This window comes from Meriones unguiculatus, chromosome 10 (genome assembly GCF_030254825.1).
Source record: "Meriones unguiculatus strain TT.TT164.6M chromosome 10, Bangor_MerUng_6.1, whole genome shotgun sequence".
NCBI lineage: Eukaryota > Metazoa > Chordata > Mammalia > Rodentia > Muridae > Meriones > Meriones unguiculatus.
In genome coordinates this window covers 112,589,810-112,602,953 of record NC_083358.1, presented here as the reverse complement: position 1 = coordinate 112,602,953, position 13,144 = coordinate 112,589,810, and the positions used below count along the sequence as shown (strand labels likewise).

The following is a 13,144-nucleotide window of genomic DNA, read 5'->3' as shown; positions in this document are numbered from 1 at the left end:
GATTTGAGATGGGTTCAGGGGCTGGTATTGAGACTTTTTTCTAATGCTAGGCATAATCATGCAAGGGGCACAAAGCATGACTAGAAGAAACAGAACTAAGGGTCAATTTTCTGGTATGTCAATTGGCATTATAGGAACCCATTCCTTATGTCAGGGAGCTGACTTAGCATTTCAACCTGTTTGGTAGGATAATGGCCAACGAATTTATCTTCTGTAACTTCTTTTTTTTTTTTTTTTTAATATGGAACGCTTCCTGAATTTGCGTGTCATCTTTGTGCAAGGGCCATGCTAATCTTCTTTGTATCATTTCAATTTTAGTATATGTGCTGCCGAAGTGATCACCTTCTGTAACTTCTTAAAGCTGACATTAGGACAAAGACATTGGGGGATCCAGGAAGGCTGAAAGGCTAAGCAATGGGGCACTTATCAAAACCATCTAACTAGTGATCCAGTTGAAGAGACAAGGAACCATCATATCAGCTGGACTGGTTTATTTCAGCTTTCAGCAAGTCCAGGTCTTAGCAGCTTGCAATCCACAGCTGATCCCTGAATGGAGTCTGTCAGCCAGGTGAAAATCTGCTGATACAAATTTAGACTAGGACAGAAGTTAAAGTTTGTCTAGTAATTGGAGAAAGTAAGGAATCCCAAGACCAAGGGAAAAATCCCATTTCAAAATCAAGCAGGTGTATTCATCTGGGGTCTGTGTGGGCAGTGGTGGATCCAGGTCTCATGACCTTTGGATTTCCTGAAGCTCGTATTAAATTAATTTACAAAAAGAAGTATATCAGTATCACCATTGTATTGAGATCCATACTTTAGAAAAAGCAGGTAACAGGTGTTTGCAAGACAGCAGGAGTAGACTCATGCCATTAAGACCTGCTAAAAGCCACAGCTTTGGGTTAAAACGCATTTTATTTTCTAAGATATACACATTGGACAGAAAGGTTTTAGCATAATTAGAAGCACTTTTAAGTCTATCTCCAGAAGACCACAAAAAGGAAATTAAAATCTCAAGCTTGTGATTGATAATAAGCAGTCAGGGCTCTGTCAGCTTATCAGAACTCTATTGATCAATGTCAAGACTCTGCATCTTTGGAATCTTATAACATAAGGACAGCAATCACATAAAGGGGGGAGAGAAATCTGAAACATTTCCCATTTTTAATATGACTTTCTTATATCACTACAACTTGTATTCATATACATTAAAAACAGTTTCTTAGACCCACAAATACTTTACAGCTTACATTTATAGATCTTAGAAACCTTCTTAGACCCTGAGTCTTCCTTGCATTTACCAACCTTAAAATACCTTCTTAGACCTTCAAACACTTTCTTAAAGGCTTTTCTTTATAACTTTTTTCTTTTTCTCTTTTTTCCTTTTTTCTTTTTTTTTCTCTTTATAACTTTTATTTACCAACCTTGAAACATCTTTCAAGACCCTCAAACAAATTTCAGATTCTCATAATCTAAAAATCTTTTAATATCCTCAGACCTTACGTAAACTTAACATCTTTCTATCCAGTTATTTACCATAAGACACAGGCAGTTAACATGAAGCCTGTGAGCAAGGCAAACTTGTTTGCCTTTCTAAATAAGAGATCTAGTACCTAATAGTTTTAACTAGCTAATGAATCTACTAATGAACTAACAGTGGATCTGTGTGGTTTTTAGCTGCAAAGCTACTATTAGCTTAGCTTAGCCATCAATGTGATCAGAGACCTGAGAAGGATAAATTGTAACCTAAATTAGTCTATGTACCAATCAAAATGACAGAGATGACAGTCAGTCCATCACCTAGGCAGTTGTCCCTGGCTTCTGTGGTCTCATGGCATCTTGAGCAGAGGCAGTCCGGCCATCAGGAACAGAGGATGAGAGACAGTTTCTGTGGAAAACAAGAACGTGAGAGACTGGCCTCGCGTCATCTTCAGCAACATGGAACAATGACTCTCCAGGTGTCCACAGTTTTATCCACAGTTTAGGCTGGGCCCTAGCAGTGGGCCAGTTGGGGCAATCTTGCCCAGTGGTTAGCATACCACAATCCAGACTTAAAGTCATCTATCGTTGTGCCCTAATTTTCTTAGAGACCTTGGGGAGCTACTGCCAGGATTCTGGGACTCTCTGTCTGTCATTATAAGCTTACACATGTCAAAATGCCATATTCATCAGATTTCTGACAACCTTGAGGACCAGCACATCTGAGTTAACCTTTGTCTATCTTTAGTTATCTGCTCTAAACTGCATTCTGTAAAACACAATGTTATAGTCTCTAATGCTGATACATTCTGTAGTTAAGTGTTTTAGGACCGTATCTATTTCAAGCAGATCTACATAGGCAAACTTTGTAGTTACCCATCTTAGGCTTAATCTTGAAAACATAAACAAGAGACTAGGTAAAGCTCAATCTTGTAAAGCTCAACTGCAGTCATTAGCATAACTTTAAATATATTTCTGAGGGGCTGGAGAGATGGCTCAGAGGTTAAAAGCACTGGCTGCTCTTCCAGAGGTCCTGAGTTCAATTCCCAGCAACCACATGGTGGTTCACAAACACCTATAATGAAATCTGGTGCCTTTGTCTGGTGTGCAGATGTAAATGCAAAACACAACGTTGAATACATAATAAATAATAAATCTTTAAAAAAGGTGTACCTAAATATATTTCTGAACTAAAATCAAAGCAAAACTTTCTATCACAGATACAGTTCAGAGAGGGACTAGGAAACCTTGTTGATCCTACCACATTGCATTATTAAGATGGAACAGCAAAAGCTTAGAGGACAGAAGTTGCATTTAGCGCTAAAAAGGGAAATGAACACAGCTGGCAGCCCTCAACTAGGATGGCATCAGACCATGACTATCCCACAACCAGGATGGTCGCATGGGACTGCCCTTAGTTAAGACAGCGGAGACACCATGTGTTTGCCCTTCGTGGAGATGCTAATGAAGCCATGGCTCCATCCTCTTTATCCCTGATTTAACATGGCAGCCAGCCATGTGTTGTTAGAGGCGGTAGCAGGCAATTTAAAACATAGCCATCAGATGTCACTGGCAGTGTCGCCACCTCCCACCATATAGCACTGTGGAGCATCTACAGCTTCTTATAACCAAGTTCTAATGTTGTGATCAAATCAGTTTTAGAACCAACTACATAGTAGAACAGTATAGAACAATTTTAAAACTGTACTTGAACTATTCTGGCCATACTAAACCTATCCGCCAGAAAGAAACAGCATTAATCCAGTCATTCAGGAAATGGCAGCCAGGCACATACTTCAGATCTGAATAGACCTTCATAAACCAGGGTTGAATCACACATGCCCTGAATTTTATATATATATAAAATCCATAAAGACATTATTATAAAATACCTGATAAACTTTAAAATGTTTCATAGTCTTAAACACATTTTTAAAAAGAACTCTGTTTTTGCAATATCAAAGTACTCTTTCTTAGGAGTGAAGTCACAAAGCATAACCATGATTTTAGAAGTCAAAACCAAATACTATCAGTGTAAACAATTCAGTGTCTCTAAAATCATTTTAAAATGAGACTTGTTTTCCTAGTCTAAAGGGAGATAGGATGATAAACAGAGTTCATTGTGACTAGGAGGTTCTGTAATTTTTTTTGCCCTAGGCCACACCACGTGGTATTTTAAGATGGCGGAGCCCTATCCCATGGCAGGCCACATGGCTGCTAGTTAAATGCATCTGTATTTCGATAGATGTTACAAACACATATATATGTTTTAAATGAGAGTTTGAATTTAAACTTTAAACACATCCAATAGCTGTTAATTTATAACCAAGATATACAGCGCACATTAGCCAGGTAATGGCCATACATACATTTAAAACAGACAACATTTTTCTTGCTTCCTCCAGCTGTAACTTCAAGCACTTTGCTATCTGTGACTCAGGCAGGAGTTGGGGCTCCCCAGCAGCATTGCTTGGTTTCAGGGGCAGCAGGGCTGCACACTACAGCTAGTCTCTGGTGCCCGCCTGCCTTCGAAGCTGCCATAGCCTTCTTCGAGCCTCAGAGAAGTGGGCACAGGCACGGTGGTGGAGGTTCACCGCTTCTCCTACCGGAGGCCAGGTGTGCCCACGCTGTGCTCTTCCCAGAGGCACAAGCTCCCTCTTCCCCAGGATTTCAGCTAGCACTTGGGGTGGGGGATGGCTTCGTGCCACAGGTGATGCTGACACCACCTCTCCCCTAGCCATCTTCACCAACGGGGCCTTCCCAGCCATCCAGCTGGAAGTGCGACCATCAGCCTGGGCGGGCTTGAGGCGCTGCCTGCCTGGCTGTTTTCCATCTCCCAAACCTGCCTTTCTGTCTGAGGCATGCTCCCACCCAAGACTGGCGGTGTCCTAGCTCATAGTGCTGGGAGCAGGGGGCAGGCAAGGTCACCATGGCACACAGCCCTGTTTGGTCACAGGCCTACCGAGACCATTACAAAAAAAGATGACCAAAAACCCACAAAAAGATGACACGACACACACACACAAAAGAAAAACCACACAAAACTCAGAACAACAGCCTGTCGTTCCACCAGACCTGAGACCAGAGCAGCAGCACAGGTGCTCAGCCTGGGGCTCTGCATAGTGTAGCCATCCCTTGGCGCCTCCTCGCCACTGTGCCACCGCTGGAGTCACCACCTGAGCTACCTCAACCCCTGGAGGAGAAGGGGCCACCACCACCATCTTTCCTATCAGAAGCCAGGCTTGTATACCTATGGCCGTTTTTGCTGGCCTGCCTGCCTTCTCAGCAGGCTCTTTCCCACCCACAGCTACAGGCTAGAGCAGCTGAGCTTGTGGAATGGCTTGAGCCTCCCTGAAATGGGCAAGAATTAAGTCTAGGGGGTTAGAAAGATTCTGTCCCATGTCATCAGTTTCAGTCACACATAAAAATATAGGGAGCAACAAACAAGACAGTCAACCGAAAAGACACACACAGAGCCAGACAACAGATCCTGCTGCTCATGCGGCAGAAAAAATGGAAAATGGAACACTGGAGAATTGCCACACTGCAAGAACAACCTGCCTTGTCCTTCTCCAGAGATTACAAAAACTAGGGGAACTCTGTCCCCTCCACCAGGGTCTGGAATGTCTTCCAGCACATCTTCCCTAATTGTTCCTGACCACATAGATTACATATTTTGCTTCAAGGCCTGAAACAGAAACTAGAGGAACACCAAGACAGACAAGACACTTACTGGCCAGTCCTTGACCCCTCCATTCAGGCGTCCTGGGGAAAGTTCTTGAGGATCCTGGATGAGCCCCCAAATGTTATGCCCAAGTCTTGTGGACCCTAAAGACCACCAAGGAGCCAATTCCAATGCAAACTCGGTAGAGTCTTTATTACAAGCTCGAGCTCTGGCCCACACCGTCACCAATGCAGTGGTTCTTGAGTGTAGAGCTCAGCTGGTGGGGGTGGGATGTGAGCTCAGCTGGGAGGGGGCAGTTATTGGGGTTTGAACAAGGGCTGGGGAATTCCAGCTTGGCAGTTCTATGACTGATTGAAATTTAGCAAATGTCAGGTAATAAAATCGATTGATTGAGTCCAGAGGGCCAAACCGTAATTGTTTTGCTCAACCTGTTGTAAACAATACCTGGTAAACTCCAGGTATTCGCTGATTAGCCATTGCTAGGGGTGATGGCTAAATATTACCGGAGGTGAGTGGCCCAAGCACACTTTTGTAGGTTTTTCTCCTTTTTGAAACTGGAGTTCATGCCCAGGTCATTTGCCCTTAAGGAGGAGTTTCTTTTTCAGAAACAGGGTTACACAGGCCTCACAAGAGGTTGACACTGGGTGCCTCCTCAGTTGTTCTCCACCCTGTGTTTTGAGATCCCACCTGTCACTGGATCTAGGGCTTATCAGTTAAGCGAGGCTGGCTGACCGGCAAGCCTCAGGGATGCAGCTTGTCCCAGCTTCCCCAGTGCAGGGGTAGTAGGCTTCTGCTGCTTTGCCTGGGGTTTTGGAAGGGAGCTAGGCTCATCACTATACCACCAATCACCACTGTATCCAGTTTTGTTTTGTTTCCCTTTTTTACTGGGTGCCAGGGATCTAAACTAAGGTTCTCAAGTTTTTGTAGCAAGCTCTTTCCATATTCAGCAATATCCCTGTTTACTTCCCCATCTGTTTTTCTATGAGGGATGGCACGTTCTACTAACCATTTATTCTCACTCATAGTGTCAAGCCCTTTTGACTGTCAGTCTGGTCTTACTCATCACTATAGTAATTGTCACCCTCATCCCCAGGTTTCTGGTAATTAAAAGCCACAACCAGCTCCTATCTCACCATAATATCTGTGCTGGCACAAAAGGGCCAGGATGGTGACAGTGCCATCTCCTCTTTGCTCTGGCTTGCAGATGGAGACTACTGACAGCTTCTTGGTGCTGTTGATACTTCTCTTAACCGCACATTCCTGGGGAACGAGAAATGAGGGTTTTACCAGGCTTTCTATGGAGCATTCTTTGGTATCTTAGGATCAACTCTGGTTTGCATACTTCCAACAGGATATTTACCCCCCCCCCCCCCATTCCTAGGCAGCTCAGGCATTTGGTTTTCACTCAGCAAGGGCTGTTGCTGCTACAGCAAGGGCTGTAGGAGTCCTTGAGGCATGTTCTTAACAGGATGTTAATTCTATTCCAAGAAAGCGATGACCCCCAAACCAGGGTTGGCAGTGTATGTCTGTCAGTCTCAGCACCTGAGAAGTGGAGGCAGGAGGATCAGGATCTAGGCCATCCTCAGCTACATAATGAGCTAGAAGCCAGTCTGGGCTACACGAAACCCCATCTCAGAAAACAAACAGGCAAACAAACAAAAAAATAAACAAAAGGCCCAACAACAAAAGAAAGTGAAGTCTATACCAACATCAGTTCTCCCTAATGCACCCTGATATTTCATTCTCTAAATTAAGCTCATCAAAATCCAATCCTGGGGATGTTGGTCTTAACCAAGCATCTACGTCGCAGCTCACCACCATCTGTGACCTCAGTTCCAGGGCATCTGATGTCTCTTCTGGTATGCGAACGCACGCATGCACGTGTGCACACACACACACACACACACACACACACACACTAAAAAAAAAAAATTTAAAACATTTAAAAAAATTCAGCCTCAGATGGAGGAGAAAGTTTATTGTAGACACAAGGGAGAGGCATCTTAAGGGGTCCAAAATGAACTGGGCTGTGAGGTAGAAGGGAGACTACAAGAGGAAAAGAGAAGACACACACACAGAGAGACAGAGACAGAGACTAAAAGAAGAGCAGGGGACCAAGTATCCAAAAGACCTCATAACCAAAATCGCTGAGGTTATATAGGAGTCAGAGAAGCTGAGGGAAGGGTTTGGTGTAGGGGCAGGATCTGCCAGCCAGGATGACTCTGTAATAGTTGAGAGACGCCGGGAGAGCTTGGTGGCCAGCATTCACTTTGATATGGTAAGTAGGCACCTCAGTTGGCCATTTGTCCTGAGTTTGAGATCTAGCACTCAGCGGTAGAAAGCCCGTTTTCGCTACAGTCCAGCGGCTTGGCTCTGCTCCCGTCAATCCTACCTGCCTCAGTGCTGCATGCCGGCTCCACCGAGTGCAGCTGCTACATACAGGGTCCATTGTAGCCTCACTGGACTGTCTGGCAATTTAGCCTTTATTAGACTTCTGTGAGCCAGAGTGGTTCTGAGCAGGAAAAGACCTCAGCAATGTCTTCTCCCTATGGAGGGAGAGCTAGCTCTTAACAGACCAAGGTAGGCACCCTCTTAAGACTACGACAATTTAGAGAAGTGTAGGCAACCAAAATCTCTTTGGTGCCTTCATAAATCTTCATCCCATGCGTCAAGACTCCTGCAATCAACCCAGGGCTTCTGGGAACTCTGGAGTCTTGGTGTTTAGATGTTTTTCACTCTCCCACTGCTCTAGATAAGGGCGTCTTTGTAAGTCATCAAAGAGGCCCTCTGGCCCTCACAGTTAATTTTCAATGTTTGTTAACTGCTCTTAGCTTTTCATTATCTCCTGGCAGGCCTCAAAGCAACTTAATAACAACCAGTTCCGTGGTCTCTGTGTTCACTGCTATCTCTCTGCCTAGCTCATAGGCCTGAATTGTTGCAGGATAGGGCTCTCCCAAATTACCTTCAGGGACAGGATCCTCCCAGAGACTATCTATACCTCACACTATCCAGAAGGTTTTTTGTTTTCCAGAATCTCACTTTGTTGCCTTGCCTGATCCTGAACTCTTGGGCTTAAGGTATCCTCCTGCCTCAGCCTCCTAAAGTAGTTAAGACAGTAAGTGTGTTCCAGGAGAGGTTCTTATTCTTTTCTTTTCTTGAGACAGGGTCTCTCTCTACATAGTCCTGGCTGTCCTGGAATTCACCAGGTAGACCAGGTGAATAGTGCCTTTTCAGATCTCTTCTGAAACAATAGAATCCATTCAGGTGATCTGTAGAGGCAGGTATTGAGACAGAGCTAGTAATGAAAAAGTTGTTTTGGGCAGTAGTGTCTGTGTAGGATAGGGAGGAAGCAGGAACAGACAGAGTGAGTCTTTGGGTAGTGCAGACCCGATACCTTTCACAGATATGGACATGGGAAACAAAATCAGACAAGGTAGACCTCAAGTCATAGTGCAGATCCTACCAATGGAAGGCTCTCAAGCAAAGACAGCCTTTCAGAGGAGTCCAGCAGTGGGCAGAGGACCTTTCCAGTGAAAGCCAGTGAAGCTGGAGCTCAAGAGTGGATTCTCTCTTAACGACTGCTTTTTCAGGTGTTTCATCTCTGAATCCAGTGTGGTGTTATTTGTGTATGTGCCCACATGTATGCCCATGGGTGAGGTTCTTCAGGAAACCTCATTTTTTTTTCCCAGATAAAGTCTCTCATTTCCCTGGAGCACCTAGAACACTGAGTAGGCTAGGCTAGCTGGCCAGTGAGCTCCAGGGATCTGCCTGTCTCTACCTTCCGGCTGGCCATCTCTGGGACTGCAAGTGTACACACCCACTGCATCCAGCTTTATACCTGGCCTCCAGGGATTGAACTTAGGGCCTCAGCCTTGCAAAGTAATGCTTTCTTGACTGAGCTCTCCTCTCAGCCCAGTCTAGTGTTATTTCTGCCTGTCATCATGCCTCTGTACTAAGAAACACAAACTTTGAAAAAGATTCAGATGCAGAATTGAAGCAAATCAAACAATCAGAATGATTCTGCTAAAACTCTTTGATGAAGTGGATAGGGAAGGCTGGAGGAATTTTGAAGCTTTGGGATGGGGGTGTGGGTTTCAGCTGCCAAGCTTGTCTCCTTCACTGATAGGAGAAGGGGAGTGATGAGAGGTGGAATCAGCTGTTGTTTGGGTATGTGTGGGAAAAGCTGGCTCTCTACTCAGAATGTTGTTTTAACAATTTGGAGAAAAAAATTATATGGAAAGAGCCTGTTCCTTCCAATTCCATCGTAACGAGATATATGGCTTTCTTGCTATGTTTTTTCCTTCCAAAGGACACCTTTATTTTCAATTTACACTGGAAACCTTGGAGATACTGGATTTAGTTCCCCAGGGTTTTAGCGATACCTGGGTAGTCTCTGGAAGACAAAGGGGTTAGAGGATGTGGGACAATGCAAGGAGCTTCCAGATAGGCCTTTCCCTTGACAGGAGTTAGGCTGGAATTCTTTGTTTCAAAGAGCTATCCTGTCATGGTTGTGTCTTCTCATGCTGCTGGCTGAAGGAGGAGCTAGGAAGGAACATGACACACGTGCCCCTAGGAGTTCCTAAGAACAATATGACTGTGAGTTTGGTGTGCCTGCACAAACTGTCATACCAGCACTCGGAAGACAGAGGCAGAAGATAGATAGATAGATAGATAGATAGATAGATAGATAGATAGATAGATAGATAGATAGATATAGATAAAGTGGATATGTAATCTGGGTGTTTTTTGCTTTTTTTTTTTTTTAAACAGGGTGGTCTCACTGTTGCCCTGGCTTACCTGGAGCTCACTGAGATCCACTTGCTTCTTCTTCCTGAGTGCTGGGACTAAGGGAGTGTGCCACCACACACAGCTTGAGCTCATCTTCTTAATTCTCAGAGGGAGCTGAAGATGGAAGAACATAAAGAACTGAGGGGCTGGGACTGGAGAGATGGCTCAGCAGTGAAGAGCCCTGACTGCTCTTCCAGATGGACCCAGGTTCAATTCCCAGCACCCACGTGGCAGCTCACAGTTGTCTGAATTACAAGACCTGACCCCCCTACACAGACATACATGCACGAAAAATACCAATGCACATACAATAAAAATAAATAAATTAAAACAAACAAACAAAAAACTGAGGTTGGAACTATAGTTCTCCCAGAGGGAAGAGAAGTCTGGAGTCTTGATGCCAGACTCAGCACTCTGTTTGGTGCTGTCACAGATTTCCATGGTTCTGCTCCCCGGGCTGAGCTGAGAACTGAGGATGGGACTGGGTCAGAGGGAGGTGCCTTCTGCGGATTCTTGGAGATCCTAGACCCCAAAGCTGGAAGAGCATATAAAATATTACTGTGATCCACTCTTCCTTCCTTCCTCTCCTCCCTCCCTTTCTTTCCTGTCCCCTCTAACTCCCTTCCGTTATTTTTCCAGACAGAGTTTGTCTTAGTTACTTTTCTATTACTATAAGATACCATGACCAAGGCAACTTATAGAAGAAAGAGTTTATTTGGGCCTCAAAGTTTCAGAGGGTTTGAGTCTATGACCATCATGGTAAGGAGCATGGCAACGGCCGTGCAAACGCGCTGGAACCAAGAGCTCACATCTTGGTGCATAAGCAGAGGGTAGGGAGAGAGAGAGATACTGGGAGTGGCCAGAGTCTCTTGAAACTTCAAATTCTGCTCCTAGTGACACACTTTTCCAACAAGGCCACACCCCCCCCATCTTTCCCAACCAGTTTCACTAAATGGGGACCAAGTATTCAAATATATGAGTCCATGGGAGCCATTCTCATTCAGACTACTATATTTCACTCTGTAGCCCAGGTTAGCCCAGAACTCATATGTAACCCAGGCTGGCCTTGAACTTGTAGCAATTCCCTTGTCTCAGTCTCCTGCATGGTAGGATTATAAGCATAAACCACTATGCCTGGCTCATCAGTGACTATGTTTTTTTCTATTATCTTCCCTAACCATATCCAGAATAGAAACTCAACTCAACCAGGAAAATCTCATGTGTTAGTATAAGTTATTCTTGTTAAAAACAAAGCATTGAGCTGGGAATGATGGTCCACACCTGTGATCTAAACACCCAGGAGGGAGAGGCAGGAGGATTGTCATGAATTCAAGGCCTGCCTGAGCTACATGGTGAGTCTGAGGTTCGCCGTGGCTACATAATGAAACTCTGTCTCTAAAAACTAAATAAATAATAACCATAATAAAATATTTAAGTAGAACTCAAGAGCTAAACAAGAAGAAACATGTTGAAAATACCTCAAGATAGTGATCTCCTGTTCTGAAGAACCAGCCTGTCTCCATCTTGGGCTTGAAAACCATCTTATAGTAAAGACAAACTGGGTTTATTTCTGTTTATGATTAGATCTGCCTCTCAAGGATTGGCCTATGCCCCACCTGTAACCTTAACTACAAATGGTTCTGATCTGCCTGTTCCAGGAAATGGCAACCAGGTCTTTGTTTCAAAAAGTTGTTCATAACAGTCTTGCAAAACTACCTTTGTTTCAAAAGATCAGACCGCTACCTGTTGTTACGCCCACCTTGTTACGCCCGCCTTCCCGCCAAGGAGGGACTACCTTGTAATGCTTAAGTTCTGTTCCTGTAACCCTGCCCATTTTGCTCACCAAATCCCCCATTTGGGAATCCTGTACCCCTGATTTATAAAGCCTTGTCTTTGTCATATCCAGTGCTGACCTCTCGAATCCTGCCTTAAGGGCAGGCAGCCTGTATACGCAAATAAAAAGCCTTGCTTTAATTAACTGCTTGCTTTAACTAATTTGGCTATGATGGTTTGGGTTGGTGGTCATTCTCCCCTCATTCTTGGGATTAACAGTCCCCTTCTCTTGCACTGCCCTGCTGTGCAAGGCTGACCACTTCCATCAAGCTATGCCATTGCATCTGTCGTACACATCTGGATTAGCCTTCCGTCAGGCCGAACTTGCTCGAGAGCCGGTAGTAAGTTGGGCATCTTGGTGTACTCTTGCAAGCCCACACTTAGAGGTTGAGGTTGGAGGATGGGTAGAGCCAGCTGGGGCTACATAGAAACTGCATAAAGGTTTATCTTGTATTTAACAGCTTTTATTTTCACACTATTTCCCTGTTTATTTGCTCAGTCTTAGACTCTCTCTCCTCTCAGTCCCCTCAGCAAACGAGTTTTTCTGCTCCTGGCCTTATTCTCATTCATCTTTCTCCACCTATTTGTTTTCTTGGCAAGTGTTCCCCCTTGACATGGTTGAACCTAGAACCGTGGACATGTGGACATGCTAGGCAAATGCTTTTCCACTGAGCTAAATCCCACCCCACCCCCCACATGCTAGGTAAGCACTCTTCTGAACCACAAAGCATTAACCTGTTTTCCTTTTCTACACATTTACAGAAATTTGTCTAATATGAACTCCAGACGATCCCTGAAAGTATAATCTTACCTGTTTTCTAAAGGTTCACATCAGATTGCACCTTATTTTGGTTGCAAAGAGACCTTCCCGTAAGCAAATCATTCCTGCCTTTCCACTGGCCTCTATCATACTCCCTCCTCCGTAGCAGATAATTTCAACAGCTCCAAATATTTTGACAAAATTTTCATCCTCAGAGAGAGAATCACTCTTCTCTGTAGCAGGTCCAGTCACCTGGTGTCTAAAGTTACCTGACTCAATTTCAACTCTCAGTTCTTTAACAACTGCTCTTCCAGAAAGGGGTTTCACCTTTCTGGAAGTCCAGGGGGATTGGGTCATTTTAGTGTCTCTCCATGACATCCCACCGCCCTCTCTGTCCTCCACCCTCACAGGGTCTCACTGCCCTCCACCCTCACAGGGTCTCACTGCGTAGCTCTGTTTGTTTTGGAACTAGACCAGGCTAGCCTTAAACTCAGAGACCTACCTGTCTCTGCTAGGAATAAAGGTGTGCATTAGGCTAAATTCTCTTTTGAATTCTGGAGAAAAAGCTTTTTTTTTTTTTTCCACCCGAACTTGATACTAAT

The 13,144-nt window shown here is 44.4% G+C and overlaps 1 non-coding gene across 1 annotated transcript; it reads right to left on the bottom strand.

The window, feature by feature from the left end:
• Window positions 1–235: 235 nt before the first annotated feature.
• On the bottom strand, window positions 236–342 carry LOC132646122 (U6 spliceosomal RNA). Its single transcript, XR_009584253.1, has one exon. It is a non-coding gene; the product is annotated as a U6 spliceosomal RNA (small nuclear RNA).
• Window positions 343–13,144: the final 12,802 nt, after the last annotated feature.